At 39.5% G+C, this 15041-nt stretch overlaps 1 non-coding gene across 1 annotated transcript; it reads right to left on the reverse strand.

Moving 5' to 3' along the window:
* Positions 1 to 552: 552 nt before the first annotated feature.
* LOC116638269 lies at positions 553 to 778 on the reverse strand. The gene has a single exon (XR_004300684.1). It is a non-coding gene; the product is annotated as a small nucleolar RNA U89 (small nucleolar RNA).
* Between the last annotated feature and the right edge of the window lie 14263 nt (positions 779 to 15041).

Raw genomic sequence — 15041 nt, forward strand, 5'->3', positions numbered from 1 at the left:
CCTCCCGACCTGGAGGGAGGAACCAACACTGTAGGCAATCACTCCGAAATCACACTGTCCCAACACCTCTGGCCGACACAGGGAGGAGCAAAATCATTCCCCAGAAAACTTGTCAGGCTTTGTTCATCCAAGAAGGGCTGGGAGGACAGATGCGGGAGGGACCATCACATGATACTGGGGGTGGGATGGGGGTGCGCTGGACCCCAAGCTGGCTCCTCAAAAACCAGGGGAGGAACAGATCCACTTCTTCTCTGGGAGTGGAGTTCCCGGTCACCAGGCTCATTTCTTAGCCTTGATGAGGCTGTCACTGCCTCGGGTGAAACTTTCATCCTGTAGGTTCAGGACGAGGTTGTCAGCAGTGAGATAGATACGGTTCTGTGATGTGGCAATCGTCTTGGAGATGTTCTGGGCTGCCCGGATCTTGCACAGTTTGATATAGCCAGGGTTCTTGCTCAGGGCTTCTCCAAGGTGAGCAGGTTGGGGTTAAGGGTTCACGCAAGATCCGGTCGCAACCCCTGGCCCCATCCTTACCACTGCAGCCCTTCTCTGGGCTGTCAGATCCAAGGTTGCGCTCAGACAGCTCGTGCCCAGTCCCACTTTGGCCCCCCACTGTGGGCCCCCCTGCAGGCAGCTGCCAGGAACTGGAGGCAGCAGAACTAGAGGCAAGGCCAGGGAAATAAAGACTTTAAATGACACACTGGACCAAATAGACTTCACAGATATATTCAGAACATTCCATCCCAAAGCAACAGGATACACATTCTTCTCTAGTGCCCATGGAACATTCTCCAGAATAGATCACATCCTAGGTCACAAATCAGGTCTCAACCGGTACCAAAAGATTGGGATCATTCCCTGCATATTCTCAGGCCACAATGCTTTGAAACTAGAACTCAATGACAAGAGGAAAGTTGGAAAGAACTCAAATACATGGAGATAAAGAGCATCCTACTAAAAAATGAATGGGTCAACCAGGAAATTAAAGAGGAATTTAAAAAATTCATGGAAACAAATGAAAATGAAAACACAACTGTTCAAAATCTTTGGGATGCAGCAAAGGCAGTCCCAAGAGGAAAGTATATAGCAATACAAGCCTTTCTCAAGAAACAAGAAAGATCTCAAATACACAACCTAACACTACACCTAAAGACGCTGGAGAAAGAACAGCAAATAAAGCCTAAACCCAGCAGGAGAAGAGAAATCATAAAGATCAGAGCAGAAATCAATGAAATAGAAACCAAAAGAACAGTAGAACAGATCAACGAAACTAGGAGCTGGTTTTTTGAAAGAATTAACAAGATTGATAAACCCCTGGCCAGACTTATCAAAAAGAAGAGAGAAATGACCCAAAAAAATAAAATCATGAATGAAAGAGGAGAGATCACAACCAACACCAAAGAAATACAAACAATTCTAAGAACATATTATGGGCAACTATATGCCAGCAAATTAGATAATCTGGAAGAAATGGATCCATTCCTAGAGATGTATCAACTACCAAAACTGAACCAGGAAGAAATAGAAAACCTGAACAGACCTATAACCACTAAGGAAATTGAAGCAGTCATCAAAAATCTCCCAAGAAACAAGAACCCAGGGCCAGATGGCTTCCCAGGGGAATTCTACCAAACATTTCAAGAAGAATTAATACCTATTCTTCTGAAACTGTTCCAAAAAATAGAAATGGAAGGAAAACTTCCAAACTCGTTTTATGAGGCCACCATTACCTTGATCCCCAAACCAGACAAAGACCCCTTCAAAAAGGAGAATTACAGACCAATATCCTTGATGAACATGGATGCAAAAATTCTCACCAAAATACTAGCCAATAGCAACAGTACATTAAAAGGATTATTCACAACGACCAAGTGGGATTTATCCCTGGGCTGCAAGTTTGGTTCAACATCCGCAAATCAATCAATGTGATACAATACATTAATAAAAGAAAGAACAAGAACCATATGATCCTCTCAATAGATGCACAAAAAGCATTTGACAAAGTACAGCATCCTTTCTTGATCAAAACTCTTCAGAGTGTAGGGATAGAGGTTACATACCTCAATATCATAAAAGCCATCTATGAAAAACCCACAGTGAATATCATTCTCAATGGGGAAAAACTGAGAGCTTTCCCCCTAAGGTCAGGAACGCGGCAGGGATGTTCACTATCACACTGCTATTCAACATAGTATTAGAAGTCCTAGCCACAGTAATCAGACAACAAAAAGAAATAAAAGGCATCCAAATCAGCAAAGAAGAAGTCAAACTCTCACTCTTTGCAGATGATATGATACTTTATGTGGAAAACCCATAAAACTCCACCCCAAAACTGCTAGAACTCATACAGGAATTCAGTAAAGTGGCAGGATATAAAATCAATGCACAGAAATCAGTGGCATTCCTATACACCAACAACGAGACAGAAGAAAGAGAAATTAAGGAGTCGATCCCATTTACAATTGCACCCAAAACCATAAGATACCTAGGAATAAATCTGACCAAAGAGGCAAAGAATCTGTACTCAGAAAACTATAAAATACTCATGAAAGAAATTGAGGAAGACACAAAGAAATGGAAAAACGTTCCATGCTCATGGATTGGTAGAACAAATATTGTGAAGATGTCAATGCTACCTAGACCAATCTACACATTCAATGCAATCCCTATCAAAATACCATCCACTTTTTTCGAAGAAATGGAACAAATAATCCTAAAATTTGTATGGAACCAGAAAAGACCCCGAATAGCCAGAGGAATGTTGAAAATAAAAGCAAAGCTGGTGGCATCACAATTCTGGACTTCAAACTCTATTACAAAGCTGTCATCATCAAGACAGTATGGTACTGGCACAAAAACTGACACATAGATCAATGGAACAGAATAGAGAGCCCAGAAATGGACCCTCAACTCTATGGTCAACTAATCTTGGACAAAGCAGGAAAGAATGTCCAATGGAAACAAGACAGTCTCTTCAACAAATGGTGTTGGGAAAATTGGACAGCCACATGCAGAAAAATGAAACTGGTCCATATCCTTACACCACACACAAAAATAGACTCCAAATGGTGGAAAGACCTCAATGTAAGACAGAAGTCCATCAAAATCCTAAGGGAGAACACAGGCAGCAACCTCTTCGACCTCAGCTGTAGCAACCTCTTCCTAGAAACATCGCCAAAGGCAAGGGAAGCAAGGACAAAAATGAGCTACTGGGAATTCATCAAGATAAAAAGCTTTTGCACAGCAAAAGAAACAGTCAACCAAACCAAAAGACAACCGACAGAATGGGAGAAGATATTTGCAAATGACATATCAGATAAAGGGCTAGTATCCAAAATCTATAAAGAACTTCTTAAACTCAACACCCAAAGAACAAATGATCCAATCAAGAAATGGGCAGAAGACATGAACAGACATTTTTCCAAAGAAGACATCCAAATGGCGAACAGATACATGAAAAAGTGTTCAACATTGCTTGGCATCAGGGAAATCCAAATCAAAACCTCAATGAATTATCACCTCACACCAGTCAGAATGGCTAAAATTAACAAGTCAATAAACAACAGATGTTGGCGGAGATGTGGAGAAAGGGGAACCCTCCTACACTGTTGGTGGGAATGCAAGCTGGTGCAGCCATTCCGGAAAACAGTATGACAGTTCCTCAAAAAGTTGAAAATAGAGCTACCGTATGACCCAGCAATTGCACTACTGGGTATTTACCCCAAAGATACAAATGTAGGGATCTGAAGGGGTACGTGCACCCTGATGTTTATAGCAGCAATGTCCACAATAGCCAAACTGTGGAAAGAGCCAAGATGTCCTTCGACAGATGAATGGATAAAGAAGAGGTGGTATATATATACAATGGAATATTATGCAGCCATCAAAAAGAATGAAATCTTGCCATTTGTAACAATGTGGATGGAACTGGAGGGTATTATGCTGAGTGAAATAAATCAGTCAGAGAAGACATGTATCATATGACCTCACTGATATGAGGAATTCTTAATCTCAGGAAACAAACTGAGGGTTGCTGGAGTGGTGGGGGGGTGGGAGGGATGGGGTGGCTGGGTGATAGACACTGGGGAGGGTCTGTGCTATGGCAAGCGCTGTGAATTGTGTAAGACTGTTGAATAACAGACCTGTACTTCTGAAACAAATAATAAATTATATGTTAAGAAAAAAAAAAAAAGATAGCAGGAGGGGAAGAATGAAGGGGAGGAAATCGGAGGGGAGATGAACCATGAGAGACTATGGACTCTGAGAAACAAACTGAGGGTTCTATAGGGGAGGGGGTAGGGGAATGGGTTGGCCTGGTAATGGGTATTAAGGAGGGCACATTCTGCATGGAGCACTGGGTGTTATACGTAAACAATGGACCATGGAACACAACATCAAAAACTAATGATGTAATGTATGGTAATTAACATAACAATAAAAAATAAAAAAAAATTAAAGCTACCATAATCAAGGCACTGTGGTATTGCTATAACATCAATGAAATGATAGAACAGACTTAAAAGTCCTTTGTATTTATGGTCAATTGATTGTCAACAAGTTGACAAGGCAAGTTAATGGGAAAATTAAAGTTTTTTCAAGAAATGGTTGTGGGAAAATTGAATATCCATATGCAAAATAAAGGAGCTTAGACCGGTACCTCACATTATATGTAAAAATTAACTCGAAATGGATCATAGACCTAAATATAATAAATAAAACCATAAAACTTCTGAAAGCACTCAAAGGATAAAATCTTTATGAGGTGTAAGTCAAGATTTCCTAGATAAGATACCAAACACAAGGGGCACCTGGGTGGCTCAATTGTTAAGCATCTGCCTTTGGCTCAGGTTATGATCCCACTTATGCTGAGTGAAATAAATCAGTCAGAGAAGACATGTATCATATGACCCCCCTGCTTGTAGTCTCTCTCTCGCTGTCTCTCTCTCTCTCTGTCAAATAAATAAATAAAATCTTAAAAAAAAAAAAAAAGATACCAAAGACAAGATCTATAATAGAAAGAAATGATGAATTGAACTTCATCAATATTTAAAACTTTTGCTTTCCAAAAGATAAAGAGAATGAAGAGGAGCCCTGACTAGGAAAAAAATACTTCCAAATCATCTATCTGATAAAGGTCTTATATCCTAAATTTGAAAAAATTCTTACAACTCCTCAAGAAGACAATAGGATTGAAACATAGGTATGGTAGCCAGGCTCCAATAGCTGCCAAAGACCTCTTTTCTTTGGTGTTCCCTTGTGTAGTGCCCTCCCATGTTGTTTCACAGTTGCACTGAGTGACCAATGGGCTGCAGCAGGAGTGATGATATGTCACTTCTAAGGCTAAGTCATAAAAGCCATTGAGGCTTGTGCCTTGCTCTCTCCTTTGGATCAATCATTCTCAGATAAGCTAGCTGTCAGGTCATGAGGAAAGTTTCAGTTAACGGTCTTGTGAGTGAAACATCTTGGAAGTGGATCCTTCAGTCCCAGTCAAGACTTAGGTGATTGACGTCTTAACTGCAATCTCATGAGAGACATGGAACCACAAACACTAAGCTAAGCATCTCCTAGATTCTTGACCCTCAGAAACTGTGTGAGATAATAATTTTGTTGTTGTTGTTTTAAAGTCACTAAGTTTGGAACAATTTTTTAAATGAAGTAATTGATAACCAATACAATGGACAAAAGATTTAAATGGATATTTCACCAAAGAAGATCTATGAATGGCTAATTATTACATGAAAAGATGTTCACCATCATTAGTCATTAGGGAAATGCAAATTAAATCCACATTGTGATACACTACAAACACACTAGAATGACTATAATAAAAAATCCTGGCAATACCAAGTATTGGTGAATGTGTGGCAAAATGGGAACCTTCACACACTGCTGGTGGGAACATAAAATGAAAAAACGTGTATTAAAAAAATTAATAAACCAACCATACACTCCAGCAAGTTTATTCTTAGATATCTACTTAAGAGAAATGAAAACATATGTCCACACAACACTTATATATGATTATTCATAACAGTATTATTCATAATGTTCCCCAAACTGGAAACAATCCACATGTCCATTGACTGGTGAATGGGTAAACAAAATGTAGAAAATCCATAAGAAATATGGTATATCTATACAGTGAAGTATTTTTTAGCAATAAAAGGGAACAAAAACCAGATGCACCCTATAATGTGAATGAGCCTCAAAAACATTATGGTAAGTGAAAAGCCAGACACAAAATGTCACATATTGTATTTATTTCACTTACATAATATTTCCAGAAGATTTAAATATGTAGAGACAAAAAACGAATTACTGGTTGCCCGGGGCTGGACATGGGAGTGAGGATTGAGTGTAAATGGATATGAGGGAACTTTTGAGGGTAAGGAAAATGTTTTGGCTGGCTCTTGGTTTCAGCTCAGGTCATGATCTCAGGGTCATGAGATTGAGCCCCACATCGGGCTCTGTACTCAGGGCAGAGTCTGCACTCAGTGCAGAGTCTGCTTGAGTTTCTCTCTCCCTCTGCCTCTGCCCCTCCCTCCTTCTGCTCGTGTGCTCTCTCTCTCTCTCTAAAATAAATAAAGAAATCTTTAAAAAAAAAGAAAAACAAAAGAAAGAAATTTGGAAGTTTATACTATCTAATTTTGAGTTTTATTATAAAGCTAACATAATCAAGACAGTGTAGTGGGGGCACCTGGCTGACTCTGTTGGTAGAGCATGCAACTCTTGATCTTGGGGTCATGAGTTTGAGTCCCATGTTGGGCATAGAGTTTACTTTAAAAAAAGATAGTGTGGTATTGGCATAAAATATGGGCACTTACAAAGATTTATATGCCTGCAATAGGTGAATTTTATGGTATATGAATTATACCTCAATAAAGCTGCTACAAATAATATGAAAGAGGTACAGAGAACTGTGATAGAGGGAGAACCTAATTTTAAATGAAGGCACCTGGGCAAAATATGAATGTGCAGAAATTGAGGTAGAATTCAAAGATGAAGAACTTGTGGTAGTGGTTTAAAGGGAAAAGCAGTTCTGGTCTGCAGAAAGATTAAGGATGCAAGGCTGTGTATGGGGTGCCTGGGTGGCTCAGTCAGTTAAGTGACCCACTCTTGATTTCAGATCAGGTCATGATCTCAGGGTCGTGGGATGAAGCCCAGCTTCGGGCCCTGTGCTCAGCAGGGAGTCTGCTTGAGATTCTCTCTCTCCCTCTGCTCTGCCCCTCCTCCACTCTCTGTCTCTCAAATAAATAAATCTTTATTTATTTATTTATTTACTTTTAAAGATTTTATTTATTTATTTGACAGAGAGAGACACAGCGAGAGCAGAAACACAAGCAGGGGGAGTGGGAGAGGGAGAAGCAGGCTTCCTGCGGAGCAGGGAGACTGATGCGGGGCTCGATCCCAGGACCCTGGAATCATGACCTGAGCCGAAGGCAGACACTTAACAACTGAACCACCCAGGCGCCTCTCAAACAAATAAATCTTTAAAAAACAGAGAAAGATGCAAGGCTATGGAATAAGCCGTTTTGACATGATTAGGAGCCTAGTGTCTGTAGTGGTGAGTGTGTAGAATTAAGAGTAGATGTGGAATGACAGACATTTATCTTATAGGCCATGGGAAAAACTAACCTCATAATTTCCAGTCCTGACCTCTCCTTTATACCTCAGACTAAAAAGTCTATTTGCAAGACTTCACCACTGATGTCCCCACACATCTTAAATTAAACATGCTCTAATTTGTTGCTAACTCCTTCCCAAGTTCTCTTTCTCAGTTGATGACTACACCATCCACCCACTTGCTCAAGATAGAAACTTAATTATTTTTAATGCTTCAGGGTTTGTTTCTCCACATCAGATCAATCAACAAGTTTTACTGCTTTATTTTACTTCCTACATTTTTCTCTGATCTTTATTTCTTAACCTCTGTACCTTAACTATCTTAGATCAGACTCTAGTCTTCTTGCTGGACTGTTGAAATTATCATCAAGGTAGTTTCCTTGTTTCTAATCCTGCCTCATTTAAGTATATTTATAACATAGTTTTCAGTGATTAATTTGAAATTCAGATCTGATCATGTCAATCCCTTGATTAAAACCCTTCAACTGCTTCAACGTCTCATCATCTAACAGAAAAAGTTCAGGGTATTCAACCAGACTTTTCATTTCTGACACATGCCTATCAGACTGTCTTACCAGTCCCTACTGCTTTCTAACTCTATCTTACCGTTATGCTTTTCTCAGTCTTCCCACATCTACCCAACTATCTTCACTGATAAGGCCCAACTCAGTACTTTCAGGAAGTTCTCTTTGAACTCTATCTCCTTTGTGCTTGATTAGATGGTCTTGTCACCAAGTTGGGCATTTTTTTTTCATCATTGTTTGCCCCATATTGCATTACAATGAATGGTTTATGTGTTTCTCTCTTTCCAAGTTGTGAGTCCCCTGAAAATAGGGCTTGCATCTTTCTCACATTTGTAATCCAAGAGTCTACCACTATATCTGAGGCACAGGAGAAGCACAAAATGTACTTACTGAGTGAAATGAATGGATGGGTCAAAGTAGATAATCACTGGTGATGTAGAGAATGGATTGGAGAGGGAGAAAGCTTGAGTAAATGGCATCATTTTAAAAATGGTTCAGGTGAGAGTTAATGAAGCTCCATCTTTTTAAAATTTTAGCAATCAGACAAGGAAGACATATTTCATGAAACTTTAGAAGTAGATTAATTTTTAGTGTTCTTGAATTTGACAAGACTCAGCAGTACACAATACAAAATAAGTTTTTTTAAAAAAATATTTTATTTATTTATTTGAGAGAGAGAGAGAGAAAATGAGTGAGGGGGGAGGGGCAGAGGGAGAGGGAAAAGCAGACTCCCCGCTGAGCCGGGAGTCTGATGCAGGGCTCGATTCTAGGATCCCAGGATCCCAGGACTTCGGGATCATGACCTGAGCTGAAGGCAGATGCTTAACTGACTGAGCCACTCAAGTGCCCTCAAAGTATGTTTAATAGTGTGCCACAGCAAATGGTAGGTGTGAATCTGAAGCATGTCCCTGTGCTTCGTTCTAAGCTTAGGATGCCAAGCCTTCTCCATCTCAAGTGGCAAATATCACTGATTAGTGGTGGCTACCAAGGGTGCTGTGTTTAGAAGGACTTTAAAACCACATATCAGTTCTGTAGAAGAAATTACCACAATCAATTATTAATGTCTGTCATTCTGTCATGGTTACAGAAAGGTAGTGTGACTCCGTGAAATTAGAGGCTTTTTCCCAAACTGTATTTGTTCCTATTCAACACCAAATGAATGACTTGAATATGTAAATGGCATGCTTATCTAAATTATAGATAACACAAAACTAGGAAGACAATAAATATGTTGGGGAGCAATCATATCAAAATGAATTTATAGCTGGCAGCATTGCTCTACCAAAATTAAATGCAGCTGGATTAAATGTACAATACTATACTTGGGTTAGAAAAATCTTCTTAGATGTTGGAAGAGAAAAATACTTAAGAATTTGATGTAACAGCAAACACAATAGAAGTAAATAGCATGTTGAGGCAAGAAGCGTAATGCCCTAAGGAAGGTAATAGTTTTGGTTTACTCTGTGATGACCTAACTTGACTGGGCATTTGTCCTTAAATTTTGGCATTCACTTTAAAAGGAACTTTGAAGGATGCCTGGCTGGCTCTGTCAGTAGAGCATGCGACTCTTGATCTCAGGGTCTTGAGTTCAAGCCTCGTGTTGGCCGTCGTGTTTACTTGGAAAAAAAATAAATAAAAGGAATTTTGAGAGGAAACATGAAACCATATTATACTGGAAAAGTGAAATGAAGTTGAGTGGAAAATGGAACATTATCATGTGGAAGATGGGTTTGACTTATCCTCCATCTAAATTCTAGAACAACACTGGACACATAGAGAGGCAAAAGAAAAGGAGGCTGGGATTTAATCCCAAGGATTAGAGGACTCTAAAAATAAAATTGGCTGCCTTGAAAGAGTGTCACTGCTTACTACACCACTTACTTGCCAAGAACCCATTATGTTACTGGTTTCTGTCCAGAACTAATACCTAGGTCTACATCTAACACTGGCTGATTGATTTTTTCATGAATTCAACTATATTATAGAGCATTTTGGGCATGAGATGCTGGAGATTGAGTTCTGGTGCTGGTTTTGCCACTAAAAAACAGTAATGAGGGTGATCCTTTTAAATATGAATTAGATTATATCATTTCTCTGTTCAAAGCTCTCAAATGGCTTCTCATTTCCTTCAGAGAAAAATTCAGATCTTCTCAATGTCTTCAAGGTTCTACACTTTCTGGTCTCCTTTTATCTCCAATCTTCTACTTCTCCTTGCTCTATCTCCTATTTGTCTCACCTGAATACTCAAACTGGCTTCTGGGCTATTCCTCAAATATCCCAGACACATTCTGACCATAGAGCTTTTGTTCTACCAGAGCTTTGCTTAAAATTTTTTGATGTTTCATAGAATTTCCAAATGCACAGTTTTTACTTGAAATTTTAGATGCATAGGACTTCTTGAGGCATTGGAAAAGTTGACAACAATGAATTCACATTCCTAGATAGGAACATCAGCCAAGCTGAGCAGTTTAGCACTTCTTCCTTTGAATGGGACATGGGTTTTCCAGTTCATCACAGGTCCCAACCATGCTGAAACACGCATTAATTACTAGCTTTGCCTCCAAAGGACCTGGTAGTGCATTAACAGTGCTTCTCAAATTTTAATCTGCATAGAATCATCTGGAGAACTTGTTAGAATCAAAACTACTGGGCCAACCCCAAATATTCTGATTGAGGAGGTCTGGTTGGGGCCCCCAAATTTGCATCTCTAATAAGCTCCCAGGTGCTAAATTTATGGTCTGAAGGCTAAATTTCAAATGGCATTATATTATAATATTTTCATTTATGGTAGTTTTTTCTTCCCAAACATTTTATTTTAAAATTAATAATCAGGAACTGGTGTTTTTAAAATATATATTACTAAATCCTGAGTATTATTGTACTTTATTGTGTACAAATGGTAACAATTAAGCTGCTTAGTCCCCTTATACCTTCAGGTCATGAATTTTTGGTTCTTTGCTCCCCCAAGGTAAATCAGCTGTCTTTTGAGTTTAGCCTGAGATACAGTGTTAAGAATTGGCTCTCCAGAATAAACTAAACAGGTATTAGCATTTGAAAAGCAACATATATCGGAGTTATTTTGAAAATGCCATCTGGTACCAAATATTAATAACTTCATAGCAACAGAGAAACCAAGACTCATGACTGGGAGGTGATGATCATCATCAAATAGTATTTATGGAGCACATGTGGCCCATCTTTTAGACAAAGCTGGGACTAGCAATAAATCTCACTATGAGGATGAAACAGAGTTGATGACCAAAGGACTACATCATATTCTAGGGGATTGCTTAGGGTATTCTCTCAGATCTCACCCAAAAGTTTTAGGAGTTGGAAAACTCACATGCTGTTCAGGAACAGTGGCTGCTGACCTAGGCAGCAATCCTAGGAACTCACGAGAAATGAGTGGGACTGGATATGGCTCAGAATTAAGACTACTTCTTCTGAAAGAACTTATTTCCCATCCATTGGTGGCAGAGGCATAACTCTATCAAATTCTATAGGGAAACCTCAACAAATTGGCTCTTAGGGGCTGATACTACTTAGGAACTACTATGAACATAGAACAGTCACTGACTCTTAACCCCACTTGTTCTGGCTGTGAGAGAGAAATCTGACTTTTGATCCCAGAGGATATTGAAGCATACATTCTTTACTTGAAGTCAAGCCAGGTAGCGGTCTGTTGTCTTTGTGCTCCTTCTCCAGTTGTTTCTCTGGATTGGAGTCTGGTATCTCTTTTCCTGGTATCAGCTAGTCTAAGAGTCAGTAAACAATTATCTGCTGAGACTATATGCCAGACACCATTCTAGGCACAGGAGATCTAGCAGTGAACAAAGAGTTAAACTCCTGCTCTCAAGGAACATACATTCTAATTGTCTAAGATAGACAAGGAGCACATAAATTAATAATTAAGCTAAATTCATTTACTGCAAGTGCCTTCAAACAGATAAAAGAGGGGTAAAGTGATAGAGAATGACAGAGGTGGAGGGGGTGCTTCACCTGGGGAAGTCAGAGAAGGCCTCTTTAAGGAGGGCAGATGCTTCAAGCAGAGGAATGGCATGTGAAAAGGCCCTGAGAGAGAAAGAGAGTTGGACTTTTCAAGAGAGCAAAAGAAGGTGGAAAGTGTAGACAGATGAGGGCAGAAAATAGATGGGGCCAAGATCATTTAGAACCTCATGGACCATGTTATGTATTTCTGTTCCATTGTATGTATAATGAGAAGCCATTGGAGGAATTTAAGCAAGGGAGTAACATAATTTAATTTATATATTAGAAAGTCCTGTGTAGGGGATAAAATATAGGGGACCAGGGTCTGGTTAGTGAGACCTATGAAGAGCTATTCCTGTAGTTCAGACTGATAATGATGTTGGCTGGAATTTAGTTTTAGGAGCAGAGTTGGGTAGGTGCAACAGGATATGGGATGATAAGAAAAGACAGACCTCAAGAAGGACTTCTAGATTTTTGACCTGAGCAAGTGGGTGGTACTTCCCCACTCTCCATTTAATAAACTATGGAGGACTGTAAAGGGCTTGAGAATGGATTTGGATGGAGGCCTGGCATGGAATCAGGAGATCCGTGTTGGCTATATTATGTGGAGATGCCTATTGTATGTCCAAGAGGAGATATTGTGGAGGCAGTTGATACATAAATCTGGTACCCAGGGGATAGGCACGAAGTTGAGGTAAAAATTTGACTCATCAACATATGGATAGTCTTTGAAGGGTTTTATCTCTTATGTGGTCCAGTGGATGAAAGAGCCCTGATAAAATGGCCCTTTCAGCATCAAGGCACCTTGCGAAGTTTAATGCAGAAAGGACTCAGGATTCAGAAGTTAAGATAAAGGAGCAGGTACCTCCAGTAAACCAGCAGAATCATTTTTAGGTAGCAGACCTTTGGACTGCTGGTGGGTATCTAGACAAGCTAAAGTTGTGAGCTTTCTTTGACAAGGTGATAGCGTGTTTAGAGTTAAACATTCTCATGCATTTCCTCTGAAAATGACATAGAGTAGGTACATAGAAATGTTAGACTCACTTGAAGGGGGTAAATCTCTGTTAGTATTTAACTTTTAAACTTCCACAGGCTTTGAAATAAAGATGGTGTAATAATACACCCCTAGGGTTTGGTACAATGGTAAATACTAGGCAAAGGAGACAGAGAGACCTAGGTTCAAATTCCCATCCTCCCATTTACTAGGTTAGGCAGGTAATTCAGCCAGTTTCCTCATCTGTAAAATAGGGATACTTAATTTGTTGTTGGAAACATTAAAGATAAAGTATATTATCTGGCCTCTAGAAGTCTACCAAGGACTAATTTAACGGTGGTTATTATTTTTAAAACTGAGACATGGACATTAGAGCTTGAGATCCATATATGGGAATGGTAGGTCTCATCTTAGATTGTTTAGATTAATAACTAACATCATAATACATGAGTTTTCTTTCTTTTATAATTTTGAGCTGATTCTATGGTATCTATCAAGGGGCTGCTCAGCTGCACGATTTCAAAGCAATGTCTGTTTGGCAGCCTGAACAGGAGGCCCAAAGAAGTGAACACAGCCCTCCAATAAGTGAAGAGAAGACAGGAAACACACAAATGGCAAAGTTAATCATGTGTCCTTGGCCCAGTGGCTTACCTTCTCTGACCTGCAACTTCCACATCTTTAAAACTGTGACATTTGTGGTCATGTCTTCTTCATAAAATTTCTAAAGCAACTAGCACAGTAAAAAATTAAAATAAAACAAAAATTTCTTCCTCACCCTCCTACCCCCCATTCCAAAAATCTGAATCCATGGATGACAGCACTTAATGATAAAATAATAGCGAGATCTTCCGTCTTTCTTGTGGGCCCCACGCTATGAATTGCAGCAGGTCTTTTGCTAGCCTTTGGTCCTACAAAGACCTAGAGACACTGGCTCCGAGACTGGCTTGCTTGGCAGGGCCTTTTCTGCTTTCCTTGTGCAGCTCAGAACCAATTAAATAATTAAACTCTTAAGTTGAGTAACTGATTTTCAGCAAGTGAATTTCTCCTATGAACTGTGAGAGAGTTTAGTTGAAATGGGTACTGCTAGAAAATCTATTATTTTACAGAGCCTACAGTTTTCTGCAAACCCTATAAATATTTCTTTCTGAATGAACAGTATATTCCAGTAGGTGGAGGGTTACCTTAATCGCCTAAATTGTGTGACTTCGAGATTGATCCCAGGGGCCCCTCAGCCTCAAAGCCCCTAATTTCTAGAGGATTCCTTGGGCAGTAGCCATACTTCTAGATACACAATGAACGTTGGCTGCTAGGTAGGTTGTTACATAAAGGTAAAAGGGGATGACAGTTGCTACATGGTCTGATTTTTATTTTTATTTTTTGAAGACTGCTAGAATGAACCCTGATTGCAAGTATCATTTTAACTGCATTGTGTGAAATTTCCCTAAGAAAAGTCATTCCTTTTGTTTTTAAGTCATTGCTTTTCTAGAAATGCCCTGTTGGAATTTAGATTCTCCCCAGTCTCTAACACATTAATTGCCATCAGTTATAGACATCTTAGAGGAGGTTGATGTAGGAAAGAAGAAGGTAAAAAATAAATTTATTTTACTACACAGAAGATCTAGACTATGGGTGGTGAGAAAAAGCTAGTTGTTATGCTGTGAGAGAGCAAGCATAAAGGAGGCTGAGAGTTTCCAAACACAGGTTTCCCTATTTCATGGTTTGGCCTTTGGATGGCTTTGATGCCAGATTAGCCACAGCATCCTGACGGAGCCAACGTGCTGATAAAGGAATGGGGTGGCTTAGCTTGTGTCAGAGGACCTCAAACACGGTGAGGAGAACAGGCAAGTTGTCCAATAATGTAGAGATGTGATCACTGCCCTTCTGTCTGCCTATAGTTGAGAGGTAAATAATGATAG

The sequence above is a fragment of the Phoca vitulina genome, unplaced genomic scaffold (assembly GCF_004348235.1).
Source record: "Phoca vitulina isolate PV1807 unplaced genomic scaffold, GSC_HSeal_1.0 scaffold1, whole genome shotgun sequence".
Lineage (NCBI taxonomy): Eukaryota > Metazoa > Chordata > Mammalia > Carnivora > Phocidae > Phoca > Phoca vitulina.